Source organism: Natrix helvetica (assembly GCF_964273705.1).
Source record: "Natrix helvetica genome assembly, chromosome: 3".
Classification (NCBI taxonomy): domain Eukaryota; kingdom Metazoa; phylum Chordata; class Lepidosauria; order Squamata; family Natricidae; genus Natrix; species Natrix helvetica.
The window spans coordinates 152,746,221-152,769,465 of record NC_138549.1 but is presented as its reverse complement, the minus strand read 5'-3'; the positions used below and the strand labels follow the sequence as shown (position 1 = coordinate 152,769,465).

The 23,245-nt window shown below is 44.5% G+C and overlaps 1 protein-coding gene across 3 annotated transcripts in view; it reads right to left on the bottom strand.

The window, feature by feature from the left end:
• Positions 1–14,663, bottom strand: part of NCOA3 (nuclear receptor coactivator 3) — a 109,585-nt gene extending 94,922 nt beyond the window's left edge. For 2 of the 3 annotated variants that reach the window (XM_081948361.1, XM_081948363.1), the window contains exon 1: positions 14,546–14,663. The gene's annotated coding sequence lies outside the window, so the exon portion shown is untranslated. The remainder of the gene's footprint in view (positions 1–14,545) is intronic. The other variant, XM_081948362.1, reaches the window with a different exon arrangement.
• Between the last annotated feature and the right edge of the window lie 8,582 nt (positions 14,664–23,245).

Genomic DNA, 23,245 nt, shown 5'->3' with positions numbered 1-23,245 from the left:
GGCGGCGTTGAACATCGGGGTTCCGCAGCTACTGAGGAAGAAGCTGCACTTCTCCTCCATCGGGATACCCCGTTTCCCGTTGGCTCGTAGGAAGCATTCGAATCGTTCCAAAAACCCCGTCCATCCTTCTCCGTCGGTGCCGAAGGGAGCGAACGGGGGAAGTGAAGACATAGCGGCTTGGAGTTGTGCGGCTCGGAGAGCTAAACTCAAGCGGCTGTGTAATAGAGGTCGGATTCCGTTAGGGTCGTCGCCTCAGCAGGATCCCACCTTCGTCGCCAGTGAAAAGGTGTGGGGAAAGATGAGGCTTGACACGGAAAGAACGTCCAACTCTATTTTATTCACTAACAGCAAAACCAAGTAATACAAGAGAGAAGCGCGCGTTCTGTAGCCTGACAGCTATTTAAGGGAAAGCTGTCAGGCCGAGGAACCAATCAGAAGAACAGATCAGCCCGCCTCAGCCATGCCGCGCCTGATTGGCTAAGGCGCAGCATGGCTGTTGCTGGCTGACAACAGGGGGAATTCCTCGGTCGTAGGTCGGGGAGGAAAGGATACAATAGATCTGGCCACAGGGCCACCCTTGAAAAGCGAAGGACTGGCCCACAGTGCCTTTGCCAGCAAAAATGTAGCTTGCGAGAGCGGCAGGAGGCCCTCCCGAGCTCCATTTTCACTGGCAGAGGGTTGCAAGAGGCCATTGCAGCTGAAAACGGAGCTCAGGAGCCTGTTTTCGCAGATAGAGCACTTGGGCCATCAGGGGCGCCCCCGACACAAGTGACGTTGAGTTGGCCATGCCCACCTCAGCCACACACCCCAACCCCACCCCCAAGGTCAGACACAACCCTGATGTGGCCCTCAATTAAATCAAGTTTGATATCCCTGTTGTGAATATTTCAGTCTCTTGAAGCTCATTCTACCTCAAACAAGAAATTGTGGTTCCCTTCTCATTCATTTCCCATCTCAGACTCAGAAGTTGTTGCCTAAAAGCAGTCTTTGCTCCTAGTAAGAAATGTAACAATAATGCTCTCAAGAACTCTGTTCATAGAAATTATCTATTTGAAGATTATTGTATTCTGGCAAAGTCCAGTGCTATTTCTTAAAACCCATTTCTGCTTTTCAAGACACAAATAATAAAGCAAAACAAAATAATAAAACAAAACAAAACAAAATAGTTCCATGGCTAATCTGATGCCATTTTCCCTTCAAGCTCCTCAGTCTATGTATACATAGACAGGATAAATGAATTCTGACTAGAAAAATATTTGGTCTGATTTGAACTATATGACTCTTTTTAGAATGAAGTGCAATACAAATATCTTATATTGCAGGGAAGGGCAATCCATTCCCAATCTGACTGGAAGTAGTGTTCATTTCCCATCATCTTTAATCAGTACAGCCACAGATTGTATTCTAAAATACTTGAAAGGTATCATGTTGACAAACAACCTACCTATTGTCAACCTCTGATTCATGCTGACAGGTATCATGTTTTCTAGTTACCCAACTGCAAAAATTTGAACTGTCCATATGTACTTGTTTACATATATTTAGGGACCATGGAGGTAAAAAAGAACATGATAATTAATTAATAGCTTGCTGTAAAAAAATTCCCACTGTGTTATGGATTTAGGAAGTATGATAGGGTCAGTTTATTCTATTTATTTCTCCTTTTAATAATAAAGTCACTTCCTAATCTTTTGCAGGCTTAATAACATGGTCCCAGTTACCAATATTCAAAAACTGATGGAAACATGATGCATTGGCACATTGCAAGTAGAAAGGCCAGTAGATGCCATTTAAGCCACATGCTATTAATTATTCTTAGTTTATAACTTCAAAAGTCCAAAAGTAGACTTTTCTAGACTAGTGTCTTTCATATATGTTGGAATCATTCAGCCAGTTGCCAATATCAACAAAATGTATTTCCAAAAAAACCGTTTTCCAGTTAAAATTCTAGCCAGCATATTTTAAAACACTGCAGTTTTCATACTGCATTAACAACACATTAAAATAGTTTAGATTATCTTCAGCCAAGGGAAATCCCAGCTGTACTATATGTGTGTTAGTAAAAACCACTCTTTAGCTCAGTTACTCCTTTTAAACAAAGTTTTAAGGGCTACCAGTGAAAATTTAGACTAAGGAGATCAGACATACTTATTATAAACATCCTTTTGATCAGCAAACTGCAACATCATAGCAAAATATTAATTTATTTGAGGAAGGAGGAGTAACTGTCAGTGCCAAAGCCTAACTATAGCCATTTAAAACAAAACAAAAAAACTAATTGGGATAACGGGAGATAATTGAATAATCAGGTAACAAGCAAAAATGAACATAAAAAAGTGAGAACATGATGTAAGATCCTACAAAATCTCTGATAAATTAATGAAGACAAAATGGTTTCTATACCCCATTTCCAATAAAAGTAAACAATGAAATTACTTTCCCACCCAAAATTACTAACAGAGCCAGTCTGCACCAATCCAATGCCTTAACAATAGACCCAACTCTCCATTCTCAACCAGTGAAGGAACTGAGCCAGTAGGGATGTCTGTAAGCAATGTTCTCCATGTGAGTAAGGTGTTTCTTCGCACCAAAACTGTTAATGACACTCAATATACAACTGGTCATTTAACCACTGTTTGGGTTCAGAAAGTGCGCTTTACATCCCATGAAACACTTCTGCCATAATAAAATGTCACATCTCCACCACTACCTCATGGTTATGGTCTCGACAATAGATCCTTGATATTCCCCAGGGACTTTAATTCTATATTATATTTATGACTGTTGCCTTGCCAACTGACCAAGGTTGCCAAGGCCCCATGATCACGTAATTGTCATTTGCAATCTTGTCTGCCAGCTTCCTCAAAAAGTCACTGAGAAAAAATGGCAGGGAAGGTTATAAGCAGAGGGAACAGACTGGACTCCCCTCCTAGCTATTCAGCCATGCGTGGGAGTCCTCAGTCAGCTTCAGGACTTACCATCAAGCAACTTACCTTTCTGTTTTTCTGCAGCTTCTGGCAGACATGTCAGCCAATGCTTTCCACAGACGACCTCTCATACTATTTTGCAAGTGGACACTATTCTCGCAATACTTAAAGCCCCCTTTTTAAAAAGCCTTCTAAAGAATTGTAAAAATAGTGTCCATTTGCAGAATGGCACAAAGCAGCTTCTGTAACAAGGCTGCACCTCGCATCAGCTGGGCATGTCTCTCAGAAGATGCAGAAAAATGGAAAGATAAGTTGCATGCCAATAGGCCCTGGAGTTGGTTGAAGACTTCCGTGTGTTGCTATGTGATGAGAAGGTGTCAGTGCCATGACATTTTTACATATGTCAGTAACCCCTGGAACCATTCAAAGGTTCTTGCACATTGTTGGACAGCTGGCTAGGAAACAGGCCAAAGGCCTCCAGGCCTGCAGCAGCTTCAGTTGTGCCAGTAAGTCCTTGAGCCAGTCAATGCTTTCTGGCCCATAGCAAGTTTCCACATGCTGGTAACAATGGTGGGTTCCGAGGAGTACGGCCCGGTATGGGCGTACAGGTGGTAGCTGGGAGCAGCCGCCAATGTACCAGAACGGTGGGCCGTTTGGCCCACCCGCCTGCCCGTGTTCCTTACTGCTTTTTGAGGCAAACGGGCCAATTGTGCACACATTCATAGTGTGTGGCGCCTGCGTGACTTCTGCCGAACAGCTGAGTGTCGCTGGGCAGTGGCGTGTGCATGTGTGCACAGTGCGCATGCCTGAGGACGTTCAGCCCACTCACAGCGTACTAGTTGCGACGGGATCCGGAACCCACTACTGGCTGATAAGCCCCAAGTCTCCCCCAACCCAACCCATTCCCACATTCCTCTTAATACTCCATGCAATTGTTTAGTGAATGCAACTAGAGGAGCCAGGATTGCCATCAAGTGATGCAGTGACATGTTCAGTCACGTGGTGTTTCATTAAATGACTACTTGCAGTCATAAATTCAGGATTATCTACTGTGATCAAGTTACTTCTCCTTTCTCCAGAAGTAGTAACATTCTCCAAAGTAATATTTATTTTGTGTGGGTAATAAGGAAGTTACCAGAGACCTAACAACCTGAGTAAAATAATGTAGGATTCATGGAACCTATACATCTTCAAATTGTATTCTCAGCTTTTTAAAAAAAGGATTGAAGGTCCTATTCCTCCTATTCTTCTAGCAAAATGAATGTTACTAGGAATATGTCATTTGAGTATTTCAACAAGAATGAAGTAGGTTCAAAATAGTATCAACAAAACAGGATGGCACTGTTTCTGCAGCCAAGAGCAATACATTTTTTTTAAAAAAATATGTATTTCTGCCTCCTGAAGATTATAACAATAATGTTACTAGAGGAAGAATATTGAAATGACAGTTGGTCTTACCTGAACTGTTATTTTGAGAGGTTTGCAGGATTAGCCAGGATTGGGTATTATGATGTCCAATTGGCCTCGAGACAGAGTTAAAACCGAAGCCACGCCTCTGTGCTCCTTGCTTCTGGTTCCCAGTTTCAATGAGTCAAATCCACTGAAAAACACCTGAAAACAAGTCATAAGGGGACACACCTTACCCCCTGAACTCCCAAATCTCATGGACCAATGCTAGGGCGGGAACCTGGCTAATCCTGCAAACCTCCCAAAATAACAATTCAGGAAATACCAACTGTCATTTTCTAGAGGAATTTGCAGGATTAGGCAGGATTGCGACATACCCAAGTTAACATCCCTGGGGGGGGGGCACTATTGGTCCTGGGTTCCCCATGCGCTACCACCTGTTGTAACACACTATGACCAAACACTGCATCAGCTGATGCAAAAGCGTCTAACTTGATAAAGGGAGCCTGATAAAGGGAGTCGTGGACGCCCATGTAGTGGCCCTACAAATCTCTGCAATAGGCGCCGTGTAGCCCAGGCCACCGAGGTAGCCACGCTCCTAGTGGAGTGTGCTGTGATGCCCTGGGGAACTGGTAGGTGCTGAACCTCATAGGCCAGTGCAATAGCCAATTTGATCCACCTCCTTATAGCAGAGAAGGATACCCTCTTCCCCAAGGAAGATGAATAAAAGGAAATGAAAAGTGCCTCAGATTTCCTGAGGTTCTCCGTCATCTCAAGTAAATACACAAGGCACGCCTGACATCCAGCCTGTGCCAAAAACGTTCCCTATCATGTGACAGGTCCGGGCAAAAATCCAGCAAGACCACCTCCTGCCATCTGTGAAAAAAGGAGTTTACTTTGGGGAGAAAAGTCGGATCCAGTCACAGGACGACCCGATTTATTGTGGAATGTGCAAAGATCCGACCTGGAGGACAACGCCCCCAGTTCGGAGATGCGATGGACCGAGGTGACCGCCACAGGGAAAACTATGTTAAGGGTCACAGGGTCACGAACCTAGGGTCATCTGTCCTCAGAGGTTTGAACGGTGCGCCTGTCATGGCTTGGAGAACCGTAGTAAAGCTCCATGTTGGAAATCTGTGGACTACCGGGGGGTGGAGGTTGCCCGCCCCCCTCAAGAACCTCTTAATTAACAAGCTGGGAAAGCTTCCGCTGAGCCCTTCTACCCGAATGATCGTGGATAGGGCCACCACCTGCCTCCTAAGGGTGCCACATGAGGGCCCCTTATCCAACCCACCTTGGACTCCAAGACGTGCGGTACTGAAGTCTCACGGAGATCCGCTCGCAAGACCCGGAACCACTCTGCAAAGACCCACCAGGTGGAATCATAGATCCTGGTGAAATCCCTGTGTGAGGCCTCAATGGTGATTACCCTCTGGGAAAGCTGGGTGTCCCTCAGGCGCTCCCACTCAATCTCCACGCGGCTAGTTGCAGCCACTGAGGCTCAGAATGCAGCAGGTTCCCCTGCCTGAGGTCTACATCTCTCCCTGGGATCCTCCACGGATGTGACACCGACAGGCACGAGGCCACACCCGGCGCGGCCAGTAAGGCACCACTAAGATGAGCTCCGCCCTCTCTGAGGTCACCTTCCAAACTACCCCAGGGAGAAGGGGAAGGGGAGGGAAAGCGTAGAGCAGGCCCTCCGGCCATGGAGTCCGAAGAGTGTCCACCCCTTCCATCCCCCGAGTCGGGAACCAAGAGAAGAACCGTTCCACCTGAGCTTTCTGTGGTGTGGCAAACAGGTCCACCTCTGGACGGCCGAACCTGGAGCAGATGGTCTGGAACAGTTCCGGGAGAAGGCTCCACTCTCCGTGGTTGACCATGGCCCAACTGAGCCAGTCAGCTTGATGATTGTTCACTCCTGTGATGTGCTCCGCCCTGAGCGATCGAAGATGCCTCTCCGCCCAGGCGCCGAGTGCCATCGCCTCAGTTCAAAGAGCCCTGGAGTGTGCGCCGCCTTGCTGGTTGATGTGGGCCCACGTTGTCAGTTAGCACCAAGACATTCCGGTGTCGAACATGGTCCTTGAAGTGCCGCAGTGCCAAGTGAATCGCTCGCAGCTCCAACCAGTTGATATTGTGTTGGAGGTCCAATCAGGTCCAATGGCCCTGCACCATCTGGGACTCCAAGAAAGCTCCCCACCGGTACAAGCTGGCGTCCGTTGTCAGGGTGAGGTGCTCCAGCTCCTTGAACTTGCAGCCCTTGTGTAGCGCCAGGGAGAGCCACCACCTCAACGACAGCTGCACCTGTGGCGTCACTGAAACCTTTGCCTCGGAATTGCTGGAATTGGACCTCTGATGCGGCAGAAGACACCATTGAAGCGGCCTCACATGCAGATGAGCCCAAGGCACCACATCTATGCAAGAAATGAATTTCCCCAGCAAGTTGGAGAGCACCACTACAGGAACAAAACGCTGACATCTAACTTGTCTAACTAAAGCTAACAAACTAACTTTACAGTCATGGGACAGGAACACCTTCCCCAACCTGGAATCTATGATTCACCCTAGGTGAAGAATCCTGGTGCTGGGGACCAGGGAACTCTTATCCAAGTTCACTGAAAACCCTAACTTTTGGAGCGTAGACACTACTAACGAAATGTCCTCCCTCTCACGCTCAAATGACACCACCTGGACCAAGATCGCCTTGAGATAACATTGGATCCTGACGGAGCGCTCTCAGAGGGAAGCTGCCACCACAGCCAGGACCTTAGTGAAGTTTTGAGGTGCGGACGCCAGTCCAAACGGTAGGGACCTATACTGATAATGCCTACCTAAATAGGAGAACCTGGGGTATTTACGATGGCCAGGGAAGATGGGGATATGGAGATAAGCCTCCGTCAGATTGATGGAGGCCATGAAGTCATTACGTCTGATCCCCGCCAAGATGGATTTAAGGAATGCCATCTTGAATCTCCTATAGACTAAGTGAAAATTTAGAAGTTTTAGATCTAGTATCACCTTCCATCCCCCTGAATTTTTCGGAACGACAAAGAGGTTAGAATAGAATCCTGACCCTACTTGGTCCGGTGGAACCAGTTCCACCATCCTAATATCTAAGAGGTGTTGGATCGCCTGTCTCATGAGAGAGCGTTTATCCCTACTCTTGGTGACTGAAAACATACGAAAGTGGTTTGGGGGAATGGAGAGGAACTCCCCCCCGAAAGGGCCTCTTCCCCTGGGGTTGGAACCTAGGCGTATCCCTCGGGTAGTGTCTATCCAACTGCCTATCTGATCTTGAAAAATACCTGTTTTGTTGAACTTCCTGATCTGACTGACAATAGGACTGCTTCTGAAAATAAGGTGCAGACTTCTGCTCCGACTTCTTCGTGGGCGTGGGCATGACCTTCTTCTTATTCTTGTCCTCAAAGAGGATTGGGACCAACAGGGCACCGAAAAGGGAGCCCCCAGCATAAGGTGATGAGGCCAGATGCCACTTCGCCTTGTTCTCGGCTTGTCACCCCCGCAGCCACAGGAGACGTCAGGAGGTCACTGAGAGGCCAACGCCCGGGATGCATACTTCATGGCATGCAGAGTGGCATCAGCAGAGAACTGTGTGACTGCAACCTGCTTGTTGAGATCCTGATGAGTGCACACCTCCTCCGGCGGAATCCGTTCCTGCATCTGCTGGAGCCAAAGGATAGCCGTGCAGCTGAAGAACGACGCTGTGGCAGCTGCCTTCATTGCCCACGCGGAAGACTGGAACGTTTTGTGAAGAGTCAGATGCGTCTTCTTATCATCGGTTTTCAAGTAATTAGCCACATCACCGGACACCACCATAGATGTAGAAGTCAAGGCCACCACTGGAGGGTCAACTGTGGGCAACTGCAAAGCCTCTGAAAAACTAGGCTCTATGTTACTCCTATCACTGCTACTAGGGTTAGGAAAAGTCCCTGGCTTTTCCCACTGTTTCTTAACAACTTCCAAGAATAGCTTAGAGGCAGGGATTTCCTCCTTCACTGGAGGAGGTTCTGAGTAAACCCGGCCCACTGGTTTCTTTTCCGGGCCACCTTCCTTGGCACCTTCATTGGTGCTCTCCGTCTCACCCAGTTGCGCTGTGGCACTCGTCTTGCGTAGCAGAGATTTGAACAAATCTGGGGGAAACAATCCTGAGAAAGCTGGAGTTTCAGGCTTTGAGGGATCCTCATCAGACATATCTACTTCTCTCTGGACCTGATCCCCAGCCATGGAACCTTCGCTAGCCAGAGAAGGTGAAATTGGCCGGTGCACATCTGCGGGGGAGGGTCTAGGCCTGGCCTGAGCAGTGCTCCCCCCCCCAGTGACCTTTGCCCCAGTTGCAGGGCTTGCAGTCCCCTTCTTTAAACCAATAGCAATTCCATGTGAGATTGCAGAGGAAATAAACCTCTGAATACTTGCAGGAAGCTGTTTCATGTCCCTAATGAAGGAATCCTCCTTCTCTCCAACATGTTCAATCATCAGGCTGTGGAGCCAAGGATGGCCTAATGGGACTATTCCCCCTGCCCCCCCTGCATTGAAAAGGATCCCTCAGATAGGGGCCCTGTTCTACCATGGAGAGATGGGGGGAGGAGAAATATCCCCTGCATATTCTCTGACATATAATGGGGAATCCCCCCTGGAAGGGACCTAGACTTCGATCTGATAGGTGATCTGGACCTCAGGGGAGAACTAGGCCTAGCTCTCTGTTCAGCCCTGCTTTTCCAGGGCCCTGTGCCTCCTTTCTTCATCCTTCTGTAAGGCCTCGGAAGGCTTCCCAGCAGCCATGGTCTTTCGCAGCCTTGCAGAGGCTGTGGGCCTTTCTCTGGCCCCACTGGAAGGTCCCTCCCCAGGAGACAATGGGGGGGGGGAAATCAGGCCTCTCCTCTCTATCCGTCATGGTACCAGGTCGGTGCTCCTCCAGGCTCAGCCCACACGACCAGTAGCAAAAAACAGCTTCCCCCAGTCACTCACGGCCTCCGCACAATGATTTCAGCTGCTGGTAGACGTTTCCGGCCCCTTTTCAAGCTGTGCGGCTGCCGGCAACACCACGCAGCGCGCGATCCTCATCCCATGCCACTCCAGTCCTCCTGGCCTCACTCCAGGCCCGCAGGGCCTTGCTGCAGCTGTGGAAGGGATGGCCCCCAGGATGGCAGGGATGAGATTGAGACTCGTGGCAGCCTCTGACTTAGCCCATGCGGCCCACCGGAACACGAGGCCCAAAATGGCCACCAGAATGGCATCCCGCCTCTAATAGCCCCAACAAACAACTTGTAAAACCCTTACCGGCGGCCGGAAGCAAGCCACACTAAGAGGAGGCTTCCAGGAAGCAGATGGAGGCAAAAGGGGGAAGGCAGGGAGAAGGAATTTGCAGGATGGCACTGGATTGTGTTTGGGAATCACTGGAATCAAAAGCAACTCGTCCTTCTTTGGCTAAACAGAATTGAAACTGGAAACAGAAGCAAGGAGCACAGAGGCGTGGCTTCAGTTTTAACTCTGTCTCGAGGCCAATTGGACATCATAATACCCAATCCTGGCTAATCCTACAAATTCCTCCAGAAAATTTTGTAGTGGTTGCTGGTGCTATTGCAAGATAGATTCAGTAAGCAAAGTAGGTTCAATAGGCTTCCAAAAGATTCAAAACATCTATTTTGTTGCTTTTCTCCTTGAACCAAAGTCTCACATTGTCACTACATTAATTAACAGAGACATCTGCAAAAATAGATTGAAGGTCATATACAGTATATATTCTCCACTATCCACAAAAACATGGGAGAACTAAAATAAGATGTCAGATAGAAACATACATACATACATACATACACACACACACACACACACATACCTATACCTATAAGTGATGAAAAATAAATGCATTATGAAGAAAAGTTAATAAGAAAAAAAATACAAATGCTGCCTAAGTATACTATCTAGTATGAACATTATTTTTAACTAAAAAGCTCAGTTTAAGACTTGACTGAATGAAAACTAAGAACATCTAATAAATGAATTGGAACTCTTTACATGTATCAGCATTTCTATCATCTCTTCAAACAGGAGTCAGCCATCTCTACAACCATGGACTGTCCACCCAAAATCATCCAGCCGATGTTTCCCAAAACAACGATATTCATCCAGGCCCACAAGAGGTAAGATCGCTTGCCACTTCTTCACATGGCCATTTTGTCAATGGCTTCACCAGCCACTTTGGCATGTAAGGAACAACTAGTAAGCACAAAATGGTGATGGCTGCATAGCCTCTAGCCCCTACACAGAGGAAGATTGCCAGTTGTTAATTCAGAGTCCTGAATTCCTTACCCTCAAATTCAATGGCTTTCCTACTTTAAGATGAATCTGTGATTGTCTACATCAGGGGTGTCAAACTCAAGGCCCAGGGGCCAGATCCTGCCGCAGGGTTGCTTAGATGTGGACCACAGAGCTGCCCTGGAAACAGTGAAGGACTGGCCTGCGTGCAGCCCTCCTGAGCTCCATTTTCACTGGCAGAGGGTTGCAAGAGTCTGTTGCAGCCGAAACGGAGCTTGGGAGCCCATTTTCACTGGCAGAGAACTCGGGCCACCGCACCCCTGACATGAGTGACATCGAGCTGGCCACACCCACCCTGGCTATGTTCATCCCGGCCCCCCAAAGTCAAACACAACCCTCATCCGGTCTTCCATAAAATCGAGTTTGACACCACTGGTCTACATGAAACCAAATATTTTACCAATACTGGTGGGAGTAGGGTTGAATAGAGCTTTAATTTTTACAAAGAACTGATCTTCATCCTGTACCCAGACCTGAAACTCAACTGGAAAGGACCCAGATAATCCATCTCATCCAAAGCACTCGGTAGCTGAAGCCCAATCACTCACTGGACACTGGTCTATAATTCACTTAAGCATGGAGTTCCTGTAGATGGCATTCCCTCATATCTGGGACTTCAGCAAATTCCCTCAATAAGATCTCCTCAGGCAGAAAGAAAAGGCATTCTTTCTATGGGTTTTAGAGGTGATAACCATTACCTTGATTGGCATCCAGAAGCTGACTGGAAGCCACTGTAACTCCTACAGCAGTAGTGCTATATTGGTGAAACTAATATGCTAAAACTATTGAAACTTCTGAATGGTCTTCAAAGGCAGTATGATTAAATAAAGCTACAAATATCAATGGAAGAGAATATTTGTACCTCACATTTGAATTGCATTGAACACACAGTTAACAACTATGAATGACCAACTTACACCACTGATGAGAACAGGAGTCGGAATTATCAACCTCTGCAAGGCATTCAATGGTTGCTATGGTCAATAAATCATTCAATTTATTTTTCAGAACAACTATATTAATACTTTTTACATCTAAAAGGAAACCAATTGCTTGTTAAATTTATGGCAGCTTACTGAGGGATCTTGAATTTCTTGTGAAGAGGAAAATTCCCTTTAAAATGGATTTGAAGCATAGCAGGTTTCCCTGCTGAGCATTGACTTAAAAGGGGTGGTGACATTATTAGCCAACATAAAGTTTCTTGAATGAGAGGTTTTTACTCAGCTCCTGGTCAAGAACTGTCCTTATCCAATCTGCTTGCTCCTACCATGCTATTTCAATAACTTAAAACTGTAGTTTCTTATGCAAATATCCATAAGAAGGTCATCTTGATTGTATGTAAAAGAAAAATTAAGAAACGAGCCACTGTAAAAACTATTAGCCATTTTTCCCCCAAAAAAATATTCTAAGTTTGTAGACGTATCTGCAAATTTGTATTAATTATGTTGTATGTGTTTTTCTAAATAATTTTATTTACGCCATATTAATGGAATAGCTATGTTACAATAATTTTGGGGAGGGTAGTGCTAGTAATTCCGATTAAAATTAACAGTTTTCACATTGGTTCGTCACGTTTAAAATATACTCTATGCATAACCCATTTTACCTTTACCAAAATTATTCTAAGCATAATACCATAACTTGAAATATTCAGTTTATTGCCAATTTTAAGCAAATACTAAAAAATACAACATTACAATATTCTGCCTTCAAATTGTAACTGCTGCACACACTAATAATTCAGATACTAAAGGTAGTGTTCTCTTCTTGCATTCAGAATAACAGCATGACTTAAGCAGCGCTGTAAGACAATGCAAAAATAAGATCTTCGATTACTGCTCATATTGCTCATTTATATGCAAGACCTGAAGCAACCTCTAATGTCAGACTAGTATCCAGTATCATTTGAGACACAGTAACCGGGTTCATCTTACATACAATATATGCTTTCCTCAAGTGTTTTAACAAGTGTATTTTTATGATTTCTCCAATATACAGTATATAAGAAGTCAGGCTTTTGTTTGCTGAATATTTTAATATATACAATCTACATTGTTAAGCTTTGTACAGTAAAGGAGTAGTACTCCTTTTGATTCTATTGTGATCAGAGCTTTCTTCTTTAGCTATCTTGTGTATAACTGATAAGCAAATTAATACACAATGATAAGTTCCAAGTTAGAAACATACAATACAGCCATGCTCAATGTTTCAATATTTAAATAAAATATTGTGCAGATTGTATCAGGCTAGAAATAGCAAATATGAAAAGCTTCTTCCAGTGACTGTTGAAATTTTCTTCTAGTGATTCTGTAGAAACCATGGTGTTTCAACATTCTTGTTGGCTTACTAATAGATTATATATTATAAAAATAAATTTGTGTATAAATATTACAGTCAATGTAACATGATATAATTAGGGGTTATATAAAATGTTACAATGTAGAATGTTCTTATGATGACAGATCAGACAAATGATTTAAGTATTCTGCTCCTCGTGTCCTATTATCAAATATTTGTGGAATATATGCTTTTCAATATCTACATCCATTACAAACATCTTTTTCATTTCACTAACCAAGCCTGTATCATAGAAAGTGAACCTGAGGTAGTATCTCATATACCAAAGACGAGACATACCCAATTGTTATTGTTGTGGACAATATCAGTTTAAGACTGTTAAACAGCCAAGGTAAGATAACATTAATGTTTGCTATATACCTATGTCATGTATACATTTTAAATGCATTTTTCATTCATTTTCATATATTATAGCCATAGGCTATCTTTTTTTTAAAAAAAATCACTTTTAATAAAATAAAAATAAAAACCTGGCTAGCCACACTACAAACCAGAATGAAAACATGGTGTTTTTTCCCCTTGAGAAACTTGGCAAAGCTAAGACACACTTGAAAGGCAGCCAACCAGCACCTTGCACAGAATCAAGGGAAAACTTCAAAGTTTTAATAATAAGTAACCAGAAATAGTTAGAAATAAATGCATCTGGGTATAAAATGCTCCCCATACCCCGAAGCTGTTCCCCACCCCACCCCCGTCCTCGCGTCCCCTTTGGCTCCGCAGTGGTTTGTTACCCCCGTTTACAAGCAGGAAAGCGGAAGCCGCCGATCCAACCACCCCGCTCTTCCAAGCCCAGCGCTTGCTTGTTTGCATGCTCGCTTGCTCGCCATGGCTGAGAAAAGACAAGCCAGCCGACCGAGACCTCGGGCATCCTCACGCCCGGAGTCCTCGGGGGACTTTCTTGGGAGACGCTCCAAACTCAACAAGGCGACGAGGCAGCCGGGCTGGAAAGCGACTCTCGAGTTTCCTTCGGAGTCACCCTCGCCCTGCAACTTCCCCGGTGGTGAGGGAGCCCGCTCCCCGCCCTACAGCTCCCGCGTTCGCCCCGTCTCTCCAGAAACAGAAACCAAAAAGGGGCTGGCGGGTTCCTTTCCCACCGCTCCCGACGTCGGTGAAACACCCACCCCGAAGTCTTGGGATCCGCGACGGGAGAGCGCCAAATTCTCTACCCCAGCCATTTCTGGCTGCAAGGAAACCCTTCCTTTCTTCGCCCCTTCTGCGGGCATCTTACACGCCCCGCGGAGCCGTCCGGGAAGGTGCAGAGCCCTTCGCCGGCACAATCTCCCGGGGACAAGGCAGCTTCCCCCACCCACCCACCATACACACACACTTTCTCCTCATCCCCAAGCCCCACTTTAAACCCCGATCCCCCCCCTCAAGCCCGTGGACGCCCCCCTGTGGAAGAGGGGACACGTAAGGAACTAGGGCTGCCCCTTGCAAACTCTTTTCCTGAAAAGAAGCAGGCATTCCTCGCTGGAGACCGCTACTTCCTCTCCGCCCCTTGCATGTGGGAATGCACTCACCGCCCCCGGGAAAAGCCGAGCGCGCCTTCTGCTCCGCGTCTCTCTTGCCTTTCCCCACCTCACACTCAGCTCGCAGCCGCCATTTTGATCTCTGTCTGGATTTAAAGTAGGAACCAGCCTCCTCAAAGAGCTGGAGCCAGTCCGGCAAGCGCGTAGTCATCTGGGACTTGTAGTTCACCAGTTTCCCCACCAAAGGGACACCTCTGCGAAAAGTCTCTCTGCGACCGGCCTCGCCTCGCCTGAGTTCTCTCACGCCGCAATGCCCTTTGGGGTTTGTAGTCGCTAACCAATAATGTTCGTCCTGGCTTCTCCAAATCTTTGTAAAGAACGCTTTGGGAAAAGCGTGCGAACAAATCCTCTGCGTTCCTGGACATGCGCCAAAACTAATTTGTTGGTTTTACATTTTTAAAATGTCAGCTGCCTGAGGCTTTTAAAAGAGATGTGTGTTGGTGTGAAAGTGTAAAAATTGAGCATAATTAAAATACCTTTACATTCCTGCCCCCAAAAGTTTAATAGAACTAAATATTAACAACTTTAAAGCTAGAAATTTCCAAATTCAAATTATCAGATAAAGATTGACGAATCTTCATTATTTTCACATAGGTATCTCTGAGTCACTGTCTAGTGGTTAAGGTGATGGATTAGCCTACTTTAGGACTGTTCACACTTTTCGGTACGGAAAGATGTGCATTAAATGCTTTATACATCACCTTGGCCTTTTGAAGGAAAGGTGAAATATCAATCTAATAAATATTCTCTAAATTTTACCATTAATTCAGTTTGTACCCAGATTATGGCACATGGATTGAATTCTAATAGTTCTTACCTTGGTCTAAGTAAAATTAGAATGTGATCAAATCTCATCAAGATCTCAGGTTGCACTATACCAGGGATGGCTAACCTTTTTGTCCTCACGTGCTGAAATCGTGCGCACGTAAGCTTGCCCACACCTATAATGCACTGCGGTCAGCATCCCTGCGCATGCGCACATGACACCACCACCACCCAGCACAAAAATTTTAGCAACTGGTTCTCTGCCCTGTTGCTGGGTGAGGTGGCCATGGTGGGCTTGGTCTACTCGGTCTCCTGCACCACGGTGTGTGGGGGGTGTTTTCGCCCTCCTCAGGCTCGAAAGGCTTTCCTTGAGCCTCTGGAAAGGTAAAAACAGCCTCCCAAGGGCTTCGGAGACCGGAAACGGGCCTGTTTCCAGACTTCTGGGAGGCCTGTTTTTTGCCCTCCTAGAGCCCACGCACGGGCCCTGCACTTACGTGGCATCTAAAACAAGATGCATGGAGACTCCTGGGATTAAAAAAACAGAGCATGAGGGGTGCCCTCTTTGCGATCCCTGCCCCGCGCATGCTGCACGACCCCCCCCCCACATGCATGTGCATCTCCCGCATGTGTGGCAGGGACCTTGGCCGGCAGGAGGCGCGTCTGCATGTGCAGTGGAGCTGAGCTGGCTGACAGCTTACATGCCCGCCATAGGTTTGCCATCACTGCACTATTCAATTCATGGCACTGATGTACTCTAAAAACATGACTGCAAGTCATAGATTCCTGTAATATCCAACCGTAATCACTACACATGTACATAGATTACAATTTCAAATATTCCCAGCCAGAAGGCATCAGGTTGGAAAAGTATGAAAGCACATCAGCAGCTTTTATCATTGGCCATGGATTTTACAATTTTTAGAAACTTTCTGAACTGTTACTCTTGAAATCCAGGAGTTCAAATAAGAATTACTAGTCATCACAGCCTAGGAACTATGGATAGGCAAAAACTTTGGGAGAATCATGATGCAGATCTCAATGTCTTGTACTTTTCCCCTCACAGGCAAGTTTATTTTCTGCTAAAATATTGACAGGTCCTTTGTTTCACGTTCCCTCTAAAGAGATTGATTAGATCCTTCTAATTCTTATATCAATACATTCTATATTCACCATCCTAAATATACTTACTAACCAATTGCATGCAATGAACATTAATACGAATTGATAAGAAACAAATGCATGTTAAAACCCATTCCCCATTTGTATTTCAGCATACTAACTTTGAAAAAATAAAAGGACTTTACCTGGGGTGCAATGAATTAAGGTTCCTTAATGTTACTGTCTTAATACACATGTTAATGTTAAGTGAGTCACACCCGATTTTATGACCTTTTTACCACTGTTAAGCAAATCACTGCAACTGTTAAGTCAATCTGGCTTCCCCCCTTTGTTTGTCAGAAACCAGTTGGGAAAGTTACAAATGGTGTTCACACAACCCTGGGATGCTGCAGCTATTGTATATATATATTGGTTGCCTGAATTTTGATCACATGACTGTGGTGAGGCAGTAATAGTCATAAGTGCAGGGACTGGTTGTAAGTAACCTTTTTCATTGCGGTGCAATTTTGAATGGTTGCTTAAACAAACGGTTGTTAAGTTAAGGACTATCTGTATCAAGAAAAAGCAATTGGGGAGGGAGAAGTCAGCTAAAGTATCCTGGAGAGAGTGCTGGTTAACAAAAAAATAAAAGGTAATTTAAGGTAACATGACCAAAGTTTATATATATATGTAAATGGAGAGAAGAATTCCATTCTAATCAAATATGATATTACAACTTGAAATAACAGGTAAGATTGCACCCATCCAGGTCCACTTACATAAGCAAAATGGACTAACATATTTTTTTTACTTCCAATGCTGAAGGTAGGACAGTAGTCTTGACTGCACCTAAAATAGCAGGTTAGTTTAGGGCAGGGGTCGGCAACCTTAAACACTCAAAGAGCCACAAAGGTGCTAACCGGAAGCCCCCCGTTCAGCTTTGGAGCCGACCGGAAGTCTGGTTCCCTCACCATAGAGTCTCCTCCTAGTCTGGCATCCTTTTTCCTCTACCTGTCCTAACCGAAAGCCCTATCAATTGTGGAGCCGATCGGTGACAGGGAGCCGCAGCAGAGGGATGAAAGAGCCACATGCGGCTCCAGAGCCGTGGGTTGCCTACCACTGGTTTAGGGGATGCAAGACAACCATGTGGCATGTTTCACAGACTGGAAAGCAGTCTCAGGGTAAATCTCTCCAGGGGCTGCTTTTGCTGTCAGTATTTATTGACTGAGGCAGTTACTTCTCTCCACTTAATGGCTGATGTCCAGGAAGCATCTCCTGCTCTTTAAAAACCAAAAAGATATAGATTCAGATTTGGCAACGCTAAAAATAAACACACTGTAACTAAGAGGAATTAATTAGTCATGACTCATTTGATTTCAACCAGCTTACCCAGGATATGCCTGCATTTGGATCAAACCTTTTGGTTTGGCCTTAACAAAAGGAACAAGGAAGAAAATGTTGCAGAGTGAAAAGCCACAATAGTTACTGAGTTTTATAAGTCATGTTAAGCCCTCATGCATTTACAAACCACAACTGGGAAGATTTTCACAACGTATTAAGCTGAAACTAGAAAAACCAATTTTGTCCTTAGAACACATATGAATCTAGTCTACGTACAAGAGATAAATCAGGAGGAATTGGAGACATGGCTTTGCTGCCTCAAGCGCCAAAGGATATGCTGTTTGCGCAATCACAGCTGCTCTGTATAAATATATCAATCAAGGAAAAAGCTCTAAGACGCTTCTAGTTTTGCATTGCCACAATATAAAAAAGATGTTGAGACTCTAGAAAGAGTGCAGAGAGGAGCAACAAAGATGATTGGGGGCTGCAGAAGAATAGTTACAGGAAATGGGTATGTCTAGTTTAATGAAAAGAAGGACTAGGGGTGACATGGCAGCAGTGTTCCAATATTTGAGAGGCTTCCACAAAGAAGAGGGGATCAACCTGTTCTCCAAAGCACCTGAAGGCAAGACATGAAGCAATGGATGGAAAGTAATAAAGGAGAGAACAATCTAGAACTAAGGACACATTTCCTGACAATTAGAACAATTAATCAGTGGAATGGGTTGCCTTCAGAAGTTGTGGTGCTCCAACACTGAAGGTTTTTAAGAAGAGATTGTACAACCATTTGTCTGGAATGGTATAGTATAGAGCAGTGATTCTCAACCTGTGGGTCACGACCCCTTTGGAGGTCAAAGGACCCTTTCACAGGGATTGCCTAAGACCATCCACCTCCACTGGTGTCACCCATGCTCAGAAGCGCGTCCTGAAGCGGCAGGTGCATGAAGAGCGCCGGGTGGCGAAGCAGCCTGCTCCCAGCTCCGGGCACAACCTAGACGCCACCCTGTCTGGTCTCCACGGCAGGGAAAGGCTGAGGCGCTGAAGGGGGAGAGAGACGGGTTCTTCTGGGTGGCGGATCAGCCTTGGCTCCAATGGACGTCTGAAGCGAGTGCGGTCAGCGGTGCCGCTTCAGCCCAGCTGCCTGCACAGGGGCTCGAAAGCGCCCGGAGAGCAGGAGACTGGCGGGGCAGTCGGGCCACCCGCTTCATCTGGAGGGACGGGCTCTTGCCCAGGCAGGCACATTAAAGCCGCCTTGGGCCTGGACGCTGCCTTTGCTGCCCCCGCTGCTGGTCCTGTCCTGCGAGCTAAACTGAGCTCAGAGGCTTTTGGGGCGCCAGGAAGGGCTGGCAGGCAAGGCTGGAGGGGAGGACAGTCCCCACCCACCCATTCCTTCCGTCCCGAGGAATTCCACTTGGGACAGAAGCACAGTTTGATGTAGTTTAAGCCTCTGTTTAAAATCCCATTTAAAGGGCAATTTCTTAATCTGTGTTAAGAAAAAGAAAGAAAGAGAGAGAGAGAGAGAGAGAGAGAGAGAGAGAGAGAGAGAGAGAAAGAAAGAGAAAGAAAGAAAGAAAGAAAGAAAGAAAGAAAGAAAGAAAGAAAGAAAGAAAGAAAGAAAGAAAGAAAGAAAGAAAGAAAGAAAGAAAGACTGGGTGGGTAGGGAGAACGGAATGTAAAAAAAGTAAACTTAAGAAAGTGAAACTCATGTAAACCACGAACTGCTGCTGGAGGCAGGCAGGGAGGTTGTTTTATCCTGGAAAATCCCAGCCTGGCTGATCTTCTCCCAAACCAAGATTGGCAAATTAATCACCATGCTTTAATTGTGTTCAATTTGTAATAATGAAAATACATCCTGCATATCAGATATTTACATTACGATTCATAACAGTAGCATAATTACAGTTATGAAGTAGGAACGAAAATCATTTTATGGTTGGGGGTCACCACAACATGAGGAACTGCATTAAAGGGTTGCGGCATTGGGAAGGTTGAGAACCACTGGTATAGAGTCTCCTGCTTGAGCAGGGGGTTGAACTAAAAGACCTCCAAGGTTCCTTCCAACTCTGTTATTCTGTTAATATAGTCCTCCAGTTTACCTTCTAGCACAGCGGTTCCCAACCTGTGGGTCGGGACCCCTTTGGGGGTCGAACGACCCTTTCACAGGGGTTGCCTAAGACCATTGGAAAACACATATTTTCAATGGTCTTAGGAACCAAGACACCAATTTTATGGTTGGGGGTCACCACAACATGAGGAACTGTATTAAAGGGTCATGACATTGGGAAGGTTGAGAACCACTGTTCTAGCAAATGTTGGAGTACTGCAAAGGATAAGGAGCTATTATCCACTGGTGGGGTCCTGGAGATACGAAAAACTTTATCAGGAAATATTTTGTAGTACATATCAATGTCCCCAATACATGTTCTGAAGATGATATATTACATTTAAAGCCCTTGGCACAGAATCATAGAATTGGAGGTTGTGGGAGTGACCCCCTGGGGGTCCAGAGTCCAAATCCCTGTTCAATACAGAAAACTGAATAAAAATATTCCACGTTAATAACTATACACTTTTTGCTTCAACACTTCCAGGAAAGGGGAGTCCACCACCACCCTGGGTGATTAGTTCCACTTTCATTGCTTTTTGTTACCCTAACTTCTAATCAGAAGTTTCCTATCTGTAATTTACATTTTTTTCAATTTATCAAAAAAAATTACACATTTGAACAAATAAAATAAGAAAATCAAAATGTGACAGGGACGATAGACATGCCAGTTAACTTATAAATGCCCTTTTATGGATCTCTTAAGTATGGAGTAAGGTCCACAGAAGTTGTTAGAATTAAAACTCTGAAAATTAATGGCTGAGACAATTGTACATTATTCCATGTGCTACATTGTGGCATGAGAGACAGTATCTCCTGACCTTCATCTGTGTAACATCCAATTAGGTACTAAAAAAATAACTACCATCTCCAGCTCAGTTGTCTTTTATGAAGACTAAGCATACTTCAGTTTCTTCATAGAGATGTTTCCAATGCCCTGATTATTTTTGTTGCCATCTGAACTTGTTCCAATTTATCTAAATGCTTAATATGTGAAACTAATAACTATACACAATACTTGAGGTGATGTTTCACCAGAGTATAACAGAGTGAAATGATTGCTTTTCGTGATTTGGAAATTATGATTCGGTTGAAACTGCATTTGGCTTTTTTGCAATCACATCACTGTATCATTCAGTAGTTTTCAGTTTATTTCCCTGCACTTACATCTGTGCATTTGATTTTTGTTTCCTAAATTAATAACTTTGCACTTGAAACTGCTAAATATAATTCCACTATTTGTAACACCTTTATTGAGCTTTATTTCTGACTGCAACAGTATTAGCTAATTCCTCCAGCTCTTTATCCAAATAATGAATGAAAATACTGAAGAGCAGAGGGTCAAGAAATAATTATTTGATGTGCTATTTGATACTACTTCTCTCTCCACTTTGGTGAGGAAAAATTATTGAGCATTCCCTTAGTGTAAATTTTGAACTAGTGATGTTTCTACCTAATTGCCATGTTATGCAGCCATTTCTTAACTAGCTTGCTAATGAGCCTATCAGTGAGTACTGTGTCAGCTGTGTGACTGAACTCTATCTATACACACACACACACACACACACACACACACACACACACACTACAATTATAGCATCCCCCCAATTCTGCTAAGAAACCTACCCAGGCAAAATATAATATTAATCTGAAAAGATTTGCTCTTGACCAACCCATGCTGATTTCACATTTTTTTCAAATACTTATAGACTGATCTATGTATGACCTTCTCTAGAATCTTCCCAGATACTAATGTCAGGTGGACAATTCCTTCTTCCTCTTTTGGAAGGAACAAATAACATTTGCTTTCTTCAACCATGTACGTAAGACTTAATCAGATCTCCAGGATTTTAAAAAAATAATGCCTAAAGTTTGATCATTAGAAAGCTCCTTTGCTAAAACCTTAGAACTTAAGAGATTTAAACTGATTCATAACGAAGATATTCTGCATCCATTGCTGCTATCATTGTCAAGCTTAAGTCCTGCATTTTCCACTTGCTCTTCATAGTTTCCTGGTGAATCACAGTGCTTTATGCTGGAGGAAACTGAACCAAAATAGGAGATGAATAGCTCTATCATTTAATTAATTAATTATGCTGCGCATCTTACTATTCAGAGTGATTCTGATCAGGCTTGCATTGCTATAGAAGCTTAAACCTAAAATCATTTATAGCATTAAAATTTACAACAATTAAATAAAGGATAAAAAGAGTTTACCTCAGAGTTACCTTGAGGTAAGATGGGTGGCCAATAATTTTTTATAAATAAATAGTAAAAAAAAACCATCAGGGGTGGTTCAGGGGTGGGCTTTGGTCTCTCACTCCATCAACCACTTCCAGGGTAGTGTCTCTCCATCAGAACCCTGAGTCAACTGGCAGAGCCAGATTTTAAGGCCCTTCCAGAAGACCAGAAGAGTGGAGGAAAGTCTCATGTCTGATGGCAAGATGTTCCAGAAGGTGGGGGCCATAGCAGAAAAAGCTCTTCTCCTTGATCATAAACACGAGGCAAGGATTTTCTACTCCATCTATTAAGGTCCACTGGAGATATCCTTCTGAAGATCTTCACTGTTCTTTTTCCCCCCATCCTGAACATTATGAATTCTAGACAAACCTCAGTAATTCACTGATCCCTTCTTATCTAATAAAGTGTCATTCCTTTCCACCATGAAGGTTAATCCACAAACATTATAGTTATACAATTCCATTCTTATAGATTACAGTACAGTATAGCATCTTTGGATTTTTAGGCTGGTGCCTTAACCACACCCCCAAACCGGCTCTCTTATAACTCCTCATATACAAACACTTCCCTCCAGCTTCCCAGTGCAGATTCTCTACTCTTACAGACATTGTAGGAAGTGTTGTTCATTTATTCTAGCAAAACATCAAAAGGAATCGGATAGTACTTTTTTTCCCCTCCAACAAATTTTATTCAAAGGCATCCATTCCCCCCCTCCCCCAAAAAACCTTCGTAAAACCTTTAACCTTTGAATACAATGTGTCAGTAGGAAAAGAAGCTACCGCTGTCCTGATTTTTTTTTCTTTTTCTATCCTTGTGCATCTCTGTTATTACGAACTGAATTTAAGAGTGAAAACTATTAGCCCAGGATTGCTGATGGCGCTCTCAATGCCTATTTCCTATCTCTCTGCAACGGTCCGAATAGGAGAGAAGAAAGGTGTGTGTGTGCTTGTCTGTCTCCTTTTCTCTTCCCGTTTACAGCATTCAAGATGATTAGCAGGAAGAAGGAAGAATAATATAATAAGAAGAGGAAACGAAGGGTGGAGCGGATTCCGTTTTATCTTTAAGACTTGCTCCGCCCCTCGCTCCTCGGTTACCATGGCAATCTCCAAAGTGGAAAGGGAGGCGGAGAGTTGCGATCGCGG